Here is a 19,591-nt window from a genome sequence, read left to right as displayed (position 1 = left end):
TGTGGGGTGGTGTGCGTGGGGTTTGTGGTGTGCGTGCGTGTGGGGTGTGCGGTGTGTGTGTGTGGGGTGTCTGGTGTGTGTGTGGGGTGTCTGGTGTGTGTGTGGGGGGTGTGCGTGTGTGTGTGGTGTGTGTGTGGGATGTGTGGTGTGTGGTTTGTGTGTGGGGTGTGTGGGGTCTGTGTGTGGGGTGTCTGGTGTGTGTGTGGGGGGTGTGCGTGTGTGTGTGGTGTGTGTGTGGGATGTGTGGTGTGTGGTTTGTGTGTGCGGTGTGTGTGTGTGGGGTGTCTGGTGTGTGTGTGGGGGGTGTGCGTGTGTGTGTGGTGTGTGTGTGGGATGTGTGGTGTGTGGTTTGTGTGTGGGGTGTGTGGGGTCTGTGTGTGGGGTGTCTGGTGTGTGTGTGGGGGGTGTGCGTGTGTGTGTGGTGTGTGTGTGGGATGTGTGGTGTGTGGTTTGTGTGTGGGGTCTGTGGTGTGGTGTGCGTGGGGTTTGTGGTGTGCGTGCGTGTTGGGTGTGTGGGGTTTGTGGTGTGGTGTGTGTGTGGGGTCTGTGGTGTGGTGTGCGTGGGGTTTGTGGTGTGTGCGGTGTGTGTGTGTGGGGTGTCTGGTGTGTGTGGGGTGTGCATGTGTGTGGGATGTGTGGTGTGTGTGTGGGGTGTGTGGGGTCTGTGGTGTGGGGTGTCTGGTGTGTGTGTGGGGGGTGTGCGTGTGTGTGTGGTGTGTGTGTGGGATGTGTGGTGTGTGGTTTGTGTGTGGGGTGTGCGGTGTGTGTGTGTGGGGTGTCTGGTGTGTGTGTGGGGGGTGTGCGTGTGTGTGTGGTGTGTGTGTGGGATGTGTGGTGTGTGGTTTGTGTGTGGGGTGTGTGGGGTCTGTGTGTGGGGTGTCTGGTGTGTGTGTGGGGGGTGTGCGTGTGTGTGTGGTGTGTGTGTGGGATGTGTGGTGTGTGGTTTGTGTGTGGGGTCTGTGGTGTGGTGTGCGTGGGGTTTGTGGTGTGCGTGCGTGTTGGGTGTGTGGGGTTTGTGGTGTGGTGTGTGTGTGGGGTCTGTGGTGTGGTGTGCGTGGGGTTTGTGGTGTGTGTGTGTGGGGTGTCTGGTGTGTGTGGGGTGTGCATGTGTGTGGGATGTGTGGTGTGTGTGTGGGGTGTGTGGGGTCTGTGGTGTGGTGTGGTGTGCGTGGGGTTTGTGGTGTGCGTGCGTGTTGGGTGTGTGGTGTGTGGGGTGTCTGGTGTGTGTGTGTGGGGTGTGGGGTGTGTGGGGTCTGTGGTGTGGTGTGCATGGGGTTTGTGGTGTGGTGTGCATGGGGTTTGTGGTGTGTGTGTGTGTGTGGGGTGTGGGGTGTCTGGTGTGTGTGTGTGTGGGGTGTGCATGTGTGGGGTGTGTGGGGTGTGTGGTTTGTGTGTGGGGTGTGTGGGGTTTGTGGGGTTTGTGGGGTTTGTGGTGTGCGTGCGTGTGTGGGGTGTGCATGTGTGTGTGGTGTGTGTGTGGGGTGTGTGGGGTCTGTGGTGTGTGTGTGGGGTGTGTGGTTTGTGTGTGGGGTCTGTGGTGTGGTGTGCGTGGGGTTTGTGGTGTGCGTGCGTGTGGGGTGTGCATGTGTGTGGGATGTGTGGTGTGTGTGTGGGGTGTGTGGTGTGTGTGTGGGGTGTGTGGTTTGTGTGTGGGGTCTGTGGTGTGGTGTGCATGGGGTTTGTGGTGTGTGTGCGTGTGCGGTGTGTGTGTGTGGGGTGTCTGGTGTGTGTGTGTGTGGGGTGTGCATGTGTGTGGTGTGTGTGGGGGGTGTGTGGTTTGTGTGTGGGGTGTGTGGGGTCTGCGGTGTGGTGTGCGTGCGTGTGGGGTGTGCATGTGTGTGGTGTGTGTGTGGGGTGTGTGGTGTGTGTGTGGGGTGTGTGGTTTGTGTGTGGGGTCTGTGGTGTGGTGTGCGTGGGGTTTGTGGTGTGCGTGCGTGTGTGGTGTGTGTGTGTGGGGTGTCTGGTGTGTGTGTGTGTGGGGTGTGCATGTGTGGGATGTGTGGTGTGTGTGTGGGGTGTGTGGGGTGTGTGGTTTGTGTGTGGGGTGTGTGGTGTGGTGTGCGTGGGGTTTGTGGTGTGTGTGCGTGTGGGGTGTCTGGTGTGTGTGTGTGTGGGGTGTGCATGTGTGTGGGATGTGTGGTGTGTGTGTGGGGTGTGTGGTTTGTGTGTGGGGTGTGTGGGGTCTGTGGTGTGTTGTGCGTGGGGTTTGTGGTGTGCGTGCGTGTGCGGTGTGTGTGTGGGGTGTCTGTGGTGTGTCTGTGGTGTGTGTGTGGTGTGTGTGGTGTGTGTGTGGGGTGTGTGGTTTGTGGTGTGGTGTGCGTGGGGTTTGTGGTGTGCGTGCGTGTGCGGTGTGTGTGTGTGGGGTGTGTGTGTGGGGGTGTGCGTGTGTGTGGGATGTGTGGTGTGTGTGATTTGTGTGTGGGGTCTGTTGTGTGGTGTGCGTGGGGTTTGTGGTGTGCTTGCGTGTGGGGTGTGCTGTGTGAGTGTGTGGGGTGTCTGGTGTGTGTGTGGTGTGTGTGGAATGTGTGGTTTGTGTGTGGGGTCTGTGGTGTGGTGTGCGTGGGGTTTGTGGTGTGGTGTGCGTGTGGGGTGTGCGGTGTGTGTGTGGGGTGTGTGTGTGTGTGTGTGTGTGTGTGTGTGTGTGTGTGTGTGTGTGTGTGTGTAAAATTAAGTAGAAAGTTAGGTAGCAGAAGAAAGTAAGGTAGAACAGTTAGCCTATGTGTATTAGCATGTAGATACAATGGGTTATCCCACCGGTCACTATTGTTGCCGGTGACATGTTTGTAAGTTCTATGACCACATTAAACAAAGTTAAGTAATTGCAAATGCATATATCAATACTAGACACCTTAAACATGATGTGTACCAAAAATCTAAGTCCTATCTTTATGTTAACATACTTTACTAATCTTTTCTTTGGGAGCTTTCTTGCTGCCATCCTCTTCTCTTGGCACAAACAGGAAATAAACAGCTCTGGTCATGTGACAATTTACAGTAAACATGCGACACTGCACATAATTTTCATTGAGACCCTTTATTATTTCAATATCTGCTGGAAATGCATTGATAGATCATTCAGTAACATTTTTATAGCCTTAGAAATGAAACATTTTTTTACGGTCACTATTGTGACCGGTGGGATTTAATGATGATACTCTTTTGGATTGGAGTTCTTCAAATGAAAAAAAAAAACAGTTTTGTCCATTTACACTTGTTTTTAACATCCACCTCAGGAGATTAAATAAAAACAGAAAGCTGTTTTAGCTGTCTCCTGTGACTGCCTTTGAATAGATGTTGGGGGAGGAGCCTCTCTGATTTTGTGGCTACAAACATCACACGTTCAAGTAAAAAGAAAAAAGAAAAAAAAAAGAAAGTTGCTTCCGAATTCAATTAAAACAATAAATTAAAAGGTTACTTTTTTTCAGTGAGGTTGAGGTTTTGCTCATTGTTTTGATCAAGAACTTCACATACTGTACACATAACTGTACTGTATAATGCTGATCATTAGTAAAGAACTTAACCTAAAGAAGAACTTCTTAACTTATCCAAAAACAGTGTTGGGTGTAAATTATTACCAAGCAATTGTATGTAATTGAATTACTTTCCCCTTGAAAAAGTAGAGTTTGGGAGTAAAGTAATGCAATACTTTTTAAAGAGAGTAATTAGTACAGTAGTCTAAGTACTCAGTTGAAGATGTAATTACTAGCTAGTAGCTAATTAATAACTTTAAAAAAATTTTTTTGAGTAACTCACCCAACACTGGTCAAGAACTAACTATTGGTCTCCTGGAAACTGTCTCTTATTGTCTTAAAAAAAGAAAAAAAAAAAGAATAAAAAAGCTAATGACAAACATGTGACACTCCAAATTTGCTACTAAAATGAAAAGTTCTTTAAAAAAATAACCCCCACATGTACTAGTTTGCAAAAGTGTCGACATTTTCTCCACAGGCATCAGGATCTGAGAAATTTGGAGCTTCTCTGTTTGCCGTGCTGGCATAATACCAAATGGCAAAAACTGAATAGAGTTCCCAGCCCGCCTTCTGGTTGCCATGGTGTTTTTTTCGGAGCATCCGGCAATTAAATATTCTGTTGTACTCCTTGAACTCTCTACCTAAGTTCAGTATCAAAGTTTACAACAACATGAAATGCTAAATTGCGCCTGGTTAGTGTGCATATAGGCTAATATACATTTTATTTTTTAATAAAAAACAAACAAAAACAATTGCGTTTTCTCTTCATTGTCCTTTCAATGTGGAACTGTAAATAAGTAATTTCAGTTTATGTGTAAGCACTGCGATAGTATCATCCTGGGTTTATCACTCAAATCATATGTTTCTATGACTGATGGATGGTAGGCTACTAGCAATACAAAGTTAATTTGTGCTGATGGAAAAAATAGTGGCCCCGTGCTACCCCAAAATAGTGACGTCACCGCAGCAATGGTCCCGAACTGGAGCGACACATTAGTTCAGTTGAGAGAAAATTTGTCCACCCCAAACACCCGCAGAACTTTCACTAACGCCCCCCGAACGCAGAGAACACAACATGGGTGAGTGAATGATGGTCAGTGCATTCTCCATACTTTCTTACACAAGCGTTTACTCCGCTATAACGTTTCTTTCCATTCTGCTCGTTTTGAGACGCGTTTTGTTTTTTCTCCTCACACTACTGCGAATAAGTTGTAACATGTTATGTTTGATCATGATGAGTCAATGCAGTTCGTTTTCTACCCTGTTGTTGCGTTTAAATTAAGTGTCTAATGTTACATTTTTCTTATTTGTTTTACGCGTTTAAAAGCCATTTTTGGGGTCTACATTGTCTTACAATAAATGACAACAGATGTTTGCCCATTGTGTTTTAGCTATACAGGTATACAATTATAGTTTTGTTTAATATCTAGTATTTCGTATTTGTTCAAATTTTAATAATTATTTAGGCCTTGGTGGTTTTTGGTGGATCAATAGAAAAACAATATCTTGTCTTTTCAAATTCTGTTTTGTGTATTTCTGCATGCATCAAATCTTGGGGTGCTATTAATGAACTCTGCCATGAATTTGTGTGCTTGTTTATCCTGCTCTTATCCAGCATGCAAAATAGAGCTAATTCATGGGAAAGAATTCATTCTTTCATTTGTCCCAGCTGTGTCCTTGGAATGGTTGGTTATAAAGCACATTCTCTGCCAGCTGTCTGCATCTACGGAGACTGCTTCTTAGCTGTGCTTAACGGGTACATCTCTGCTGTATAAATTGCCCTCAAGAGAGTGATATTTAGTAATGTTTTGCATTCTTTGATAGAAGAATGTCATTCTTCAGAGGAACAGGTTAGGAGAAAGTGCTTATTGTTTGAGTCAGAGCCCAAAGTGTCTCTCTCTCTCTCCCTCTCTCTCTTTTTCTCTCTCTGGCCCAATCCCAATTCTATTTTATTACCCTTTGGCCAAATGTAGGCATAAGACATTAATTTAATTGATCTTTTAATCATATGAAATGAAACAAACTTTTTTCTCAAACAATGTGTGGCACAACAGAGCTTTACTCTTAGAATTAAAACACGGAAGAAAAATTGTGTTTATTTCTTAAAAAATGAAGTTTTAATAATAACTTATTATTATTAGTTTTAGTATTATTATTACATTGAGACGTAGCTAAATTCTACTCTACAACTGTAATATATTTCTGTCACTTTTATTTTGACGGGTTTCCGTGTGCTTTCGCACCGGGTAGTTCTAGCAATTTAGTTCTAGTAACTAGCCACCAGGGTGGTTTCCCGAGAACCAATGTTTCCCTTAGGAACATTTTCCTGGTTGCATTCGCACCACCAGAAGGAACTCTGAAGTGACGTAAGCCGCGCTTGTTGTTGTGACTTTTATTTTGACGGCGCTGAGAACGCCAAAGTCTGAGCACACAGTGCTTTCATTATCTGTGTTGATTATTTTACGATCTGTCAAACAGTCCTGTCTAATACGTTATTAGATAGAACTGTACATAGAAAGGGTGAACGTGATTTCACCAAGTACCACATGTTCCTGGATCAACATCGTTGTTGATCCTGGATCAACTTTCCAATCAACCAATCAGATCTGAGGGACAAGTTTACAGTTTATGTCAAGTTTAGGCTTAGAACCAGGGTGAAGTACTTAAACATCAGTGTTATTCACCTATCATTACCCTCTGATTTTAGGGAAAAGTTATGGGTAGGGTTAGGTTTAGGGGTAGGGATTGGGTAAGGACTACATTTTGGGACAGGAATGTTGATCCAGGGTAAAAAAAAAATGTTGATCCAGGACCATGTCTTACTTCACAAAATCACGGTGACCACATAGAAAGACAGTATATGAAAAGGTATTAGCGTATGCCGTGTGGTTGATGTCCTGTGTTGCTAGCTGAGCAGAAATACATAATCATGTTTGGCTTGGTCCCCTCAAAGTTACGTTGGATTTTCTCCTTAGTGTAAAGGTTAAGAGGCCCATCTATCACTGTTTTCCATGTTCGTAGAGTTCGTTTCTGGAGGAAATAATTAGGCTATAATCTGTGTGTTTACACAGCTTTTTAAAAAATGGCGGGTGCTGGTGTTTCGCGTGTGCTCGGCCAATCAGCGTGTACTAACGTCACTGGTAGTTCCTATAGTGCTGGTTTAGACCCTACTCTGAGGTAAGAGCTAAATTAGTTCCTCCAAAAGGAGTTCCTAGAACTAAAATCGTTCCTAGTTCCTGCGGGTCAAACACGCCAAAATCTAGGTACTTCTGCCAATAGTTCTAAGAACTATGAATAGGTTCCTCCAGTGTGAAAGTCCCTTATGATATGACGATAGGTTTTCTTAAATTAAACTGTAAAATGCTGATGAACTTCAGTGACTCAGAGCGGCTCTGGAGATGAAGTTCATGCATTCATGTTCTCATATAGTGAGGCGGCAGAGACCGAAAACACAGCGAGTGTGCTTCAGTGTGTGTGTGGTAAATGAAACCGCGCGTCTGCGCCGTTCATTCACAAAGAGACATGCAGAACATGCAGGATTCATATTTAAATAGTCTTTTTGCGGTTTAATATTCACACATACTAGTCTATATCGTGATTTGATTTAAGTATACTGACCTGCTTTTTATTAATTCACTAAACATTGAGAATTTCCGTTAAATTCCGCTTAACCTCTTAACCAGCGCCCCATTTTTTGAGAATTTTCTGAAAATGACATACCCAAATACAAATGTCTGTAGCTCTTAAACCCTATGGTCCACATTCATAACTCTGATCTTTTTTTAAACTAGACACTTGAAACTTTGTTACCCAAGAGTCATTATTACTCAAAGTAGCATAGGAACAGAGTAAAACAAGGTAAAATTTACATGAATGTGACTCACGATTTCTTTTAATTAACTTCACTTAGGGAAAAAATGATCAGACTTTTATGTTAAGGGCCTGAAAACACCATAAAGATAAAATTGAATGTCTGACCATGTTTAGATTCAAATTTGAGGATGATACTCCCAAAAATGTAGTTTCTGTAAGCTTTTATTCAAGAAAAGTATAGGCGTCCTTTCCAAAATGCAATTTGGAGACTCCAAATGGACACCTGGCACCCAAACACTTTACATAGGGAGTAAACACTATAGGTCTGCAACAACAATTCAGAACTGTTATGCCCTTCAAACCACACAAGAAAAAAACGATTTCAGCACAACATTTGAACATTTTACCAAAATTATCTTTATTTTGAACAATTCTAATAGCAAAAACAGTGATTTCTCACTACATGTATAGACATTGCAGAAGTGTTCATTTTCCAACTAATGTATAAAATATATAAAAAGAAAAACATAAATGTTTTAGAACATTTGTAATTACAAACGTGGTTTTTACCCAAATAAATTGCAATAAACTGATACTTATAATGAATATCCTATTACTTCCTGTTGCTCTTCGTCATTTTCTGCAAAAAAACCTTCAAATCTCTTCTGTAGTCGACGATCCATGATACAGATGCTCAGATATAAGCTTTAGAGTAAATCCGTGCATTTATGCAAGCTCCATGTGTCAAAACATCGCGTTTATGTGTCTGTTTACATTCTGGTCTGCTAACTATGTGTGTGCGTGCTGCGCGCGTGGCGAAAGCGCACATGTGAATGAAAACTTTGCGCAGTTGAATTTGACGAATGTGCTTGCATGAACTGTCTATCACTGCAATCGATTTTAGTTGGCTAATACTCCCATCAATCAAAACGTAGCTCAAAGGACATTGGATAGCATTATCCAGGCTTTTATCCAGTCGAAAGCCCAGCTGCGCGATGGACAGCGCGCTCAGCCTGTCAGGGACTCTCTTACTGTTTTGGTCTGTAACAGAGCCTGTGATTGAACAAGAGAGAAATAGGATGTATCATTCGATCCGGAAGAGTCTAAACTGCGGGGGTGAGATGGCTTTTGAGTGTTGGAATATGGATTAGAATCGATATTTCTTTGAAAATGAACATGATGCGAACTCTATCTCGAAAACGCTCATGAAAACAAAGGAGGATATTTCATTTTTTTCCCCTATTTTTCGTTGTTTTGGATTAAAAAGTGGGATGCATTTTGAAGAGTGGACCCTTACATTGAAATGTATGCTGTTGTTTCTTGGATTCTTCCGAACTGATCTGAACCATACGAGATGAAAGATGAGTATAGCGGTTCATTTTGCTCATTTTCAAATGAGCAGTCCTTTTGCATTTTATTTAACCCTTTCCTCTCTGGTGTATTGATTGCAAAAACAAGTCTAGAACATGGTTCTTGAGTGTTTTAGCTTTCAAATGATGCATAGTTTATGATAGTCAGATGAATATTTGTTATAAAACAAAGCTTAAAAAAGGTAATAAAAGTATAGCCACGCCCTCGACGGCCCGCTCGCGGGCCGATGCGGGTTAAGAAGTTAATACAGTAAATTGATTCTGCGATTCCGTCAGTGTTTTCCGCATCGCAGAAATCATAGGGCCCTAGTTGTTGCTGCTGTAGCTGGTGGTTCTCATACCCCTTCGTTTGAAGTGGGGTCCAGAAAGATCTTCGTTTGAAGGGCTATCTGGCGATCTGTGTGTCAGTTGTTTAGGATGGGAGCACACACGGTCAGCCCTCAAGGGGGCTGGCTGTACTCACTGTGATAATTCAGACTGATCTCATGAAATGGCGTATGTATGATACGCCAATTCGTATTTCCATTTTTGGCGTGCTATCAACACGCATAATTGCTTTTCAGCGTGTTTATCAACGCCGTTGACTTAACGTACATTACTGTATATGTAAATATATGACCTACCCCAACCCCGTCCCTAAACCTACCCGTCACTGGGTTTAATACCATTTATGAGTCTTCCCCTACCATCCTAGGAGAAAAATAAATCGCTCCCCAGATGTAGATCTACATTTTGCTTCGTTTCGCTCGGACATTTAACGGCGTGTACATACACGCGGAATCACTCGGACATTTAACAGCGTAGACATACACGCAAAAGATGACGGTTCACGCGGATAGCTCAAAATGCGTATAGATAACACGTGACTCGACTTGAAAGTGGCGTGTATGTTTAAGCAAAAGTCATGATGTCATGTTGGATAATTTCACAGTGAAGAAGCTCCATTCCCACCTGGCTCTATTTAGGACGTTGTGAGTTCGGCCGCCGCCTCCTCCCCAGCACCGGCGTATTAGGAGTTACTGAATGTTATGACTCGCGGCACCGCCAGACTGAATCTAAACTGGTAGATGGAAAAACAGGAACCCACTCCGGGCAGGCTAGATGAACGGTTCCAGAGGGGTCATAAATATTCACATCCTGCGAGCTTTTCATTTTTCCCAGAACTCCACGATGAGATGTTGAGGTCTTGGGGGGGGACCGTTTTCTGCCTGTGCTTTTCCACCAATTTTCTGCCCGTGCTTTTTTACCTCTCATCTCCCGCTTTGCCCTCAAAGCCCTGCCAATTTACATCTAAGCTTGTAGGCAAAGCATACGCGGTGGTGGACTCTGCAGACCAAGCCGATCTTTTGAAGGATGCTGACCATGAGGGGGGTGTAGTTCCAGATGCAATACTGGAGCTCCACCGACCTTGCCACCAGGCCTGCGTCATGTCTTGCTGTCGGGGTTAAGGAGAAGGAAAGATCGTTTCGCTTAGATGTGCAAAAAAAAAATCCTTTCCGTCGAGATCATGGTTTATGTGCAATACTGTTGTTTGCGTCCCACTTCATCATCTGTTGTCTCTCTAATATCGTGAATACGAAGGTATAAGTGAAATGCTCTTTCTTGTATTCACACATTTATGATTTATTCACACATTTGTGAACATGAGGAAGATGGGCAATTCCATCTCTCGTGTCGCACTTCCTCATCGGTCGCCATTCTAATACTGTATGTTTGCTATGGTAGTCGGACATACACTATATTGCCAAAAGTTTTGTGACGTCTGCTTTAACATGTACATGAACTTTAATGACATCCCATTCCTGATCCGTAGGGTTTATTATGGAGTTGGCCCACCCTTTGCAGCTACAGTATAACAGCTTCAACTCTTCTGGGAAGGCTTTCCACAAGGTTTAGGAGTGTGTTTATGGGAATGTTTGACCATTCTTCTAGAAGCGCATTTGTGAGGTCAGGCACTGATTTTGGACGAGAAGCCTCCGCTCTAATTCATCCCAAAGGTGTTCTATCAGGTTGAGGTCAGGACTCTGTGCAGGCCAGTCGAGTTTCTCCAAACCAAAATCGCTCATCCATGTCTTTATGGACCTTGCTTTGTGCACTGGTGTGCAGTCATGTTGGAACAATAAGGGGCCATCCCCAAACTGTTCCCACAAAGTTGGAAGCATGAAATTGTCCAAAATGTCTTGGTATGCTGAAAGCATTAAGAGTTCTTTTCACTGGAACTAAGGGGCCAAACCCAATCCCTGAAAAACAACCCCACACCATAAACAAATGTTTGGTAGAAGCAGTTGTTTGCATGCCTAGGTGCTTGATTTTATACAACTGTGGCCATGGAAGTGATTGGAACACCTGAATTCAATGATTTGGAGGGGTGTCCCAATATTTTTGGCAATATAGTGTAGTTGAAGAAGATGGGCAATACCGCTGTTTGCGTCCCACTTCATCAGGTGTTGTCTCCCTAGTATCGTGAATACAAAGGAGTAATATGCTCTTTCTGTATTCACATATGTAGGAGATACAAGTACAGTTGAGCACAATGGGTGTTACAATGTTCACAAATAAAAAAGATGAAGGTCAGCGAGTTCTGAGTGTCTTTATTTGTTTCTCTCTCTCAAAACAAAACAAAAGCAAACCAAAATAGTGCTCCTACGCAATCAACACAACACAGTCCTTTTAAGCAACATAAAATATGTCCTCAGGGTGTCCTCCTTCAGAGGACTGCAGGCTCTATTTATCCTGTCTCTCCAACATTTACTGGAATTAGAAACAGGTGTTAATCAATTGCACTTGACCCACTTCTCACCGCTCATCTCTGCACTCGCTCAACCACGCCCCCCTTGCATCAATGGGCAATACCGTTTTTAAGATGGTATGCTCGGCGAGACTCGCATACAATCGATAGGTAGACTCAAAGGAGGATGATGGGCAATACCGCTTCTCGCATCTCACTCCTTCATCGGTCGCCGTTCCAATGTTGTAGGCTTGGGCCGAATTTGCATATTGCTAATAGGTCAATGTAGATGAAGATGGGGAATATCGCTTCTCACGTCCCACTTCTTCATCACTTGCCTCTTTAGTATTGTGGATAGGATATTTGCCCTTGAACTATAATCACATTCATCTGAATCCAGGGGAACAATACCGTATTTATACTGCACTTTCCTTATGAGGAGAAGGGGAGTCTCTTTCCGACACCCCCTTCATGAGAGTTCAAGGGTTGCATTATTGTGCTTCCCCTGTCAGGGTGGTAAAAGAGGAGGAATCTGTTGCAGTGTTTTACTGTGCAGTGTTTTATTGAATGACAAGAGCACACAAAGTCAGGAACACAGGGAGGAATACTGAATCCACAGTCAGAAGGGTGGACAGGGATGATTTCGGCCAGGTACGAGGCAGTGCTACGTCAGCCCAACAGGGGGGATAAAGGATATCCAGAGCAAACGGCAGAGCAGATCAAAACAGCGACACTGGTGAGTGGAGGTAGAAATTAGTACAGTCCAAGGACAATGAGATATGCGAGTTCACAGATGAACATCTGGTGATGTAACTTCACAATGACAGGGGAGGGAGAGAGAGTAAACCTGGTGAGTGGAGGTAGGGACCTGGCAGTGGTAGCAGAAATTAGTAATGGGACTCTTGATACCGGGGCCCCAATGCTCCGACGCATTTTTCAAAGCACTATTGTATCAGACACTGTACCGATGCTTGAATTGAAATGACAATACCATGTGATTGATGACATTTGAAGCTTCAAACGTCATGCAGTATCGGAAGGTCGGAACAGCTGGTTTGAAAAAAATTGGCGCTTTGCGACCCCACCTGATGCATTAAAAGGGAAATGATTATCGAGAAGGCATTATTTATTTAAATGATTTAACACTAATCTTCCCTATAACAAACTGTAAAAAAAATAGAAAAACAGAATACCCCAAATATTTTTTTAACTACTCGCATCAATTAATTATGATCACATACTTGTATATTCTATATTATTGATCAAAATGTGAATCCGTTGACCAGACTACACATGACACGAGTTGTGGTCTCATTGACACAAATTAATTTAGATGAGATTAGATCAGAAGATAGAACTGTATTGATCCAAGATAGATTCCACTCTTGTGTCACAGACCTCTAAAGCTTTGTTTGGTCACATGCTTTTTCTGCTCTGCGGTGATTTGTTAGATATGGTGGAAAAAAATTAGTCTGACCACCAGATGTCACTAATGCGCATTGTGTTAAAAGCTTTGAGTAATGAACCGTTTTTTGGCACAATTTGATGAAAGCCTCAAACGCTTCAGAAAGCCTCGGTTTCCCATCACAAATCCTTTTGTGGCAGGCGGGCAGGGAAGATCCAAAAATGGAACAGCACGGGAACAACAGGAAGGACTGGATCAGGTAGCCAAAGCAGACAGGGGAGTTAATTAAAAGGGGAAAAGAAAAAAAAAACCTAAACTAGCCAGACGGCAGCTCAAAAACAAGGCTAGAAGATCAGGGGAAAAATGAACAAAATAAAGTAATAACCAAAACTATAACACTTAAGAGATCGCGATAACTCTGCAAAGCAGAGATTCAATCTGGCACAGGACAGAAAACAAGAGGGAAATATAAAGGGTGACAAATGAACTAAAACAGGTGTGAGCCATGATGAGATAACAAGAGGGGCGGAGTAACAATAGAGCACATGGCATGACAACACAATCATCATGTGTCAGCCATGTGGTCCAGACAATCAAAAGGACACAGCATGAACAAACCCCAAGCTGATCAGACCGGCACCTTAACATCCCCATGTGTTCACAGGTGAATGGGTAGAACAGAAGAGGAGGTTTGGCAGTACCCACCACTGTATACTTATATTTAGGATTATATTTAGCATTGGAAGTATTAGTTAAAACTGGGTTTCATAGCAAGTTTAAACCTTTCCTTCAGAAGGCCACTTCATTCTGACACTAAAGGAGTCTGTGATTGGTTGCTAACTCTCAATGATTTTTCTTTGTTCCCTCATTTTATATCTAAATTCTAGATTTATGAACAAAACTGCATTACTTTTTAAAGTCTAGAGTGAATACTTTTCTCAGCTTCCATCATATTCTTGCTTTTTCTACATAAAAGTGACCCTGGTATACATTAAGTGAGGAATTTGTTTGTGCTTAGGCTGCAATAAATGGATGCAACAAAGAAACAACCGTTCTTGTTCTACAGCTGTCCATATCTGTAAACAACATCAGACTTGTTATCATTATTGTTTTTATCAGACTTGTATCTCTCAAACAGAAGTCAAGGCCCATTTACAGCGATGACGAAGACTATAACAATAACTATACAGTTTTAATATTCTTTCTAATTCTCTGAGAATAGGGAAGTCCACTCCAATGCAATTCTGGATGCAGCCAGACAATTGAGAATCAACACAACTTTAAAGAGCTTGAGCATTTAAAGCGGTAGACAACATTATTGCATCAAGCGCTTATAATAAACATCATGTGTCACCTTAAGTGAAGCCAGTAAGAGTAATGTAACCTTTCATTTAACTATTTTGCAGCATTTGTTTCCAAGCAACAGCATCCCTTCCTACATAATCCTGCTTGCATAATTCCACATCAGACCTCACCGACCTGTGCCACCACCATGGAGCTCATTCTGTATGATTTAGTCTGATGAAGAACTGATTTGCTCGAAACATCAAATCATAGCATTTTGGTATTATAGTATTTTATTTATTTATTTTTTGTGTGGGAGAAACACTGTGGTGACTTTCTTGCATTTTTATGCATCCTGTATGAATGATAGCTTGTCTATCCTATCTGCAACACCTCTGTTTCCATTATGCAAAGCACTGCTTCTGCCATAGCTACAGATCTGTGCCTTCATGCCATTGTAAAGCCTCATTTTGTGAAGCATAAATGAAAAGGTCAGTATAGATAACACCACAGTCTTTAATTATAAACTTCATTTTAAACAGAAAATCAAATGACTTGTCCAATTACATTTGCATGTATCAAGGGAAATAATTGATGAGGGAATTCGCACTGCGTCCTAGGATGCTAATGGGGAATGCCTCCTGCATGACCGGTTTCTAAAGCACATGTCAAAACATGACAACAACATTGGCTGGCGACAGCCTATGACATCGCTACTGGTGCAACCAGAGTATAAATAGGGCACCTGTAGTACACATCCTCTTTCTGTCTTCAGGGGCCTGAGAAATGCGAGTCGGTTAGACAAGAAATATCTTTCTAGTCATAATCACCCAGCTCTCGTGAGCATTCCGTTTCTTTCCGATCTGCACGCTGTGGTGGAAAGATTGTGGAAGATCATATTCAGCCCGTATTCATCCATTTCAGCATGCGAATTATGCGAGAGTGGAGTGGATACGTGAGCATGGATATGAGTCAATACCACCAGTTGAAGAGACTCTGGCTAGCTATCTAGTGTCCTTGAGCACTGCTACCGCGATTGGCTGATCTATGACGGCAATGGAGGCCTCAGAGAGGCATCTCTGGGTGAACCTGGCAGACATCGGGGAGAAAGAGAGAAACTTTCCCCTCGATGGACAGGTTTTGCCACCTGAACTTTTATGCACATCCGCTGAGACGGTGGTCGCTGAGACGGTGGTCAGGAAGTTCAGAGAGGCCAAGGAGCAGTCTGCTGCTTTTAAGACCTATATACCTCGCCAGTCCAGGTCCATGCCCCAAGCCTCTAGAGGCCAGAACAAAGAAAAGGCCAGAGGGTGAGCGGGCCACTCTCGCTTCTAATAAACATGTTTTTGTCCGTTGGTCTGGATGCTAATATAGATATTGTTATAGTTACATTTTTTTATCAATATCATTGTTGTGAACGGGCCTTTAAACTGAGAAATGTTTAGCTCCAAAGGAGCACCTTAAACGCACCGATATACTTCGAAGTATATCGAAGAAATCGAAGAACGAACTGACGTCATTTCGAACAAAATCAGGCCAAAACAAACTTCGTTTGGAGTTCGTTTTGGGAGTTGACACCAGCTTGGCAAAGCGAACTTTACACCTTTGTACTACCATTGGTCCGTGGCGATTATGTAATAGGTAGGTGTGCGCGGAGGCTCCACCACCTTTAACGTGGAAATGGTTTCTGGTTCATTTCTTCTGTTAAATCCGTGGATGTCAGACGTGACCCCTGAGTGAAAACATTAACAGACTAGAGAGCAGCTTTTTGTAGAAAAATGAAGTTGTACTTCTGATGAAACTAGACAGACACTGTTTTTTACGGAAGCGTATTGCATTCACTTGAGGAAAAAAATCTACTCTGTTTTTCTGAATTAACGAGTTAATTATCTCAGAATTACAAGATAATTTTTCATGGAAAAAAAAAGTTTTTGCTCTGTTTTTCTGAATTAACGAGTTAATTATCTCAGAATTACGAGAATTTTTCATGGAAAAAAGTTTTTGCTCTGTTTTTCTGAATTAAAGCTGCAGTAGGGAGTTTTGAGAAAACGTTGACTTAGCCTGAAAATTTGAACAAGCACAACTTACAGGTCCCACCCCCTTGCTCTCTGCTGCGCTACAGCCCTCCCTCCACAGCTCCTCCCTCCACAGCTCCTCCCCCACAGCGGAGCCTGCCGTGAACGGGCAGGCTAGTAAACAGGGCCACCCATAACGGCGGATAAAAAGTTATATGGCACATTCACTAATAGGGACTAAACGTCAATAATATGCTTTACATTGACTATGGCCTGCCCATTCTTTGACTACAAACTTGGTCCTCAAATCATTATGTATTTTCCAATAGCCTACATGTACCTTTATAACGTTGCACTCTTTCTATAAGTTATAAATAGCTAGTAAGATAACGTTAATATAACGGTAACTAACGTTACAGTATGTAAGTAATTATTCTAGCGATATATAATGCTAGATAAGGTGTGCTAGTACATTATTTCAGCAACATGACAAGCCAGTGAATTAGCAGGTTTCAATTGTTGCTTAGCAGAGTGCGTGACATTTTATCTACATGTTATGTGGCTAGAGTTTTGACACCGAGTCAATGGGCTCTGTGTAATTCTTTCTTTTTCGCTTGTTTATCGTCATCGGTCTTTTTCCTTTTACCTCTTTGTTTTAAGAGCAGGTGTCACTCGAGAATTGGCAGTTTAGGTTGTTTCTCCGTCATAAGCACAGCTGCAGCACGCCGGCAATCTTGAGTTTGAACGACGGCTCGCGCAACGCGCTGTGCAAGAGAGGGGTGTGATCAGCGCGTACACGAGCGTGATTGACACTGCTAAGACAATCCTCCTGGCTCTGATTGGTTGTTTCTGACCGGGAGCGTGTATTTCTTGCAAATGGCAATAGGACCACTGGGAGGAGCCAGAGGAGCTTGATTTTTACACAGATTATCTGTCTCATATTCTACTGTCAGGACATAATGACAGTTTTAACAAATACATGTTTTCAAAAGTTACCTACAGGAGCTTTAATGACTTAATTATCTCAAAATTATGAGTAACTCATTAATTCATAAAAACAGAGTGAAAAAAATGTTTTTCAAGAAAAATGTATCTCATAATTCTGAGATATTAACTCGTTAATTCAGAAAAACAGAGCAAAAACTTTTTTTCCATGAAAAATTCTCTCGTAATTCTGAGATAATTAACTCGTTAATTCAGAAAAACAGAATAGATTTGTTTTCCTCAAGTGAATGCAATACGCTTCCGTAGTTTTTCATGTTTAATATAGTAAAGCTGGTAACACTTTACAATACGGGTGCACTAATATGCATTAATTCATGTTTAACTAATGCACAGATAACCATGAGTTAATGTATGACTCATGAAGAACTAAACCATTAATTAATTATTACTGCACCAGCAACTAATAAAGAGTCTATATGATTAATAGATTAAGTAATACATGAATTGCTATTAATTCAATGCGTCATTGTGTATTAATTCCTTTATAACATATTTTATTAACTAATAGTGTAAATTAATGTGTTAATTACCACAATTAGTCAACGCTATGCACTTCAACTTCCAGTTGTCTGCTTTAATTAATCATTAGCTAATGATTTGCAAAGGTATCATTATGTTATGACTTTACTTGTTAAGGCACATGACTATTAACTAATTGGTAAGTAATATGTAATTTTGGTTTTGACATCCACACTATGGATTTCAATTTCCCGCCTTCTACAACCGGGATTCCACTGTGCCAGATGAACCGCCGCATCCAACAGTTCATGGCACAGGAGTGTGTCAGGTTAAGCTTGAGCTCTAGGATTTAAAGGAAGAACACTGAGAATATGCGGCCGGGCTCTGCTATTTCATAACACTGTGTCTAGACCGGACAAAGACACTAGAACTCATTATAATCAGTGATAACACTGGATGCGACACAATGCTACACGACACAACAAAACCCCGACAGTAAACTGATGCCTCACTCTATTTCTGACGTACTCCGAGCTCTTGCACTACTTCTGTTATGAAGGACAATTGGACTTGCAATGGTCTGTCATGTCCAGTGTAGACAGCTGTAATGGTCTCATCCAGTTTAAACACGGTGTAACAGTGTCAGTATTTCAGATTCTGGTGTGCTGATATTTGTGTGCGGCCCAACTTACCCATCCTTCAAACACTCTCTGACATTACACTCACTGCATGTGCAACTGCCCCACAGACAATTAGTGGGGATGACAAAACCCCTTAACCATAATGACATATTACTTAACAATTAGTTAATAGTCATGTGCCTCAACAAGTAAAGTCATAACATAATGATACCTTTGCAAATCATTAGCTAATGATTAATTAAAGCAGACAACTGGAAGTTGAAGTGCATAGCGTTGACTAATTGTGGTAATTAACACATTAATTTACACTATTAGTTAATAAAATATGCTATTAAGGAATTAATACATGATGACACGTTTAATTAATAGCAATTCATTTATTACTTTTAATCTATTAATCATATAGACTCTTTATTAGTTGAATAGGCGAGGCGAGAGAAAAGGACACGGAAGCATGAGGAGCGACAGATACGAGAGAGGGGAGAGAGAAAAAAAAATCTTGGTCCGGTTCCCACAACGCGCATAGATATGACCGCACATCTGAATAATCTCAGTCTGTTTCAGACCTCTATGTGCATTGTGAATATGAATGCTTTTCAGCGTAAACTTAACCTTTTTCACAACGGATTTGCATCCGATCCAGTAAAATTGACACACTTCTGCCTGCGAGGAGATGCGCAAAGATGCTCCTGAATGCGAGATGTTTTTTGCCAAGTACAGAAAAGAAATCAAAAGTCATATGTTCACAACTGATATTAGCTGCCATACATCAAATCAAACCAACAAACGGCACACAATAATCTGTATTAAGGCCCATTCAGACGAAGTATATAAGCGGCAAGCTGCCGTTACGCTGTCTGCGAATTTAAATGCTTAAGCTCTTTTAAGTCAGGTAGGCGATATCGTTCTTGTTATAGCTGTGGTGTGGACTTTCCCGTTTACTTTTCCCTATTATTTTTGTTACATTCTGTTCTCCTATGAAAAATTGGATTTATATTTGGAAATCTAGACATGGTCAGACTAGTTTAGTTAATGTGAGACAGAACAACCCAGTGGACACAACTCTCCAGTAATGAGCCCATTACTGCTCTTTTATGTGCCCTGACTGAGTTAATGTGGAAAAAGGGGATACAGCACACAGAAAGGTTTCCTTTTGAAGTCCTGTAAACAAAGAAGCAATTAAAGTCCACAGACAGGGCCTGGTCCTGTCCCACTTAGGAGGGAGGTCTTCAGTGAGGGCAGAGTGATATATCCGATGTTTAGTTTAAAGATATTGCAAAATAAATCAAAGAGAATAGTGAGATAAAAAGTATGTGTATTTTCGCTAGGAATAGTGATGAATACGTTTTTTTTAATGTAAAAATGTTGTCAGTTTATATGCAGAGCCAACTATAAGTAATC

Source organism: Rhinichthys klamathensis, unplaced genomic scaffold, assembly GCF_029890125.1.
Source record: "Rhinichthys klamathensis goyatoka isolate OS25496 unplaced genomic scaffold, OSU_Roscu_1.1 h1tg000111l_1, whole genome shotgun sequence".
Classification (NCBI taxonomy): domain Eukaryota; kingdom Metazoa; phylum Chordata; class Actinopteri; order Cypriniformes; family Leuciscidae; genus Rhinichthys; species Rhinichthys klamathensis.
Note: the sequence above shows the minus strand (reverse complement) of the source record.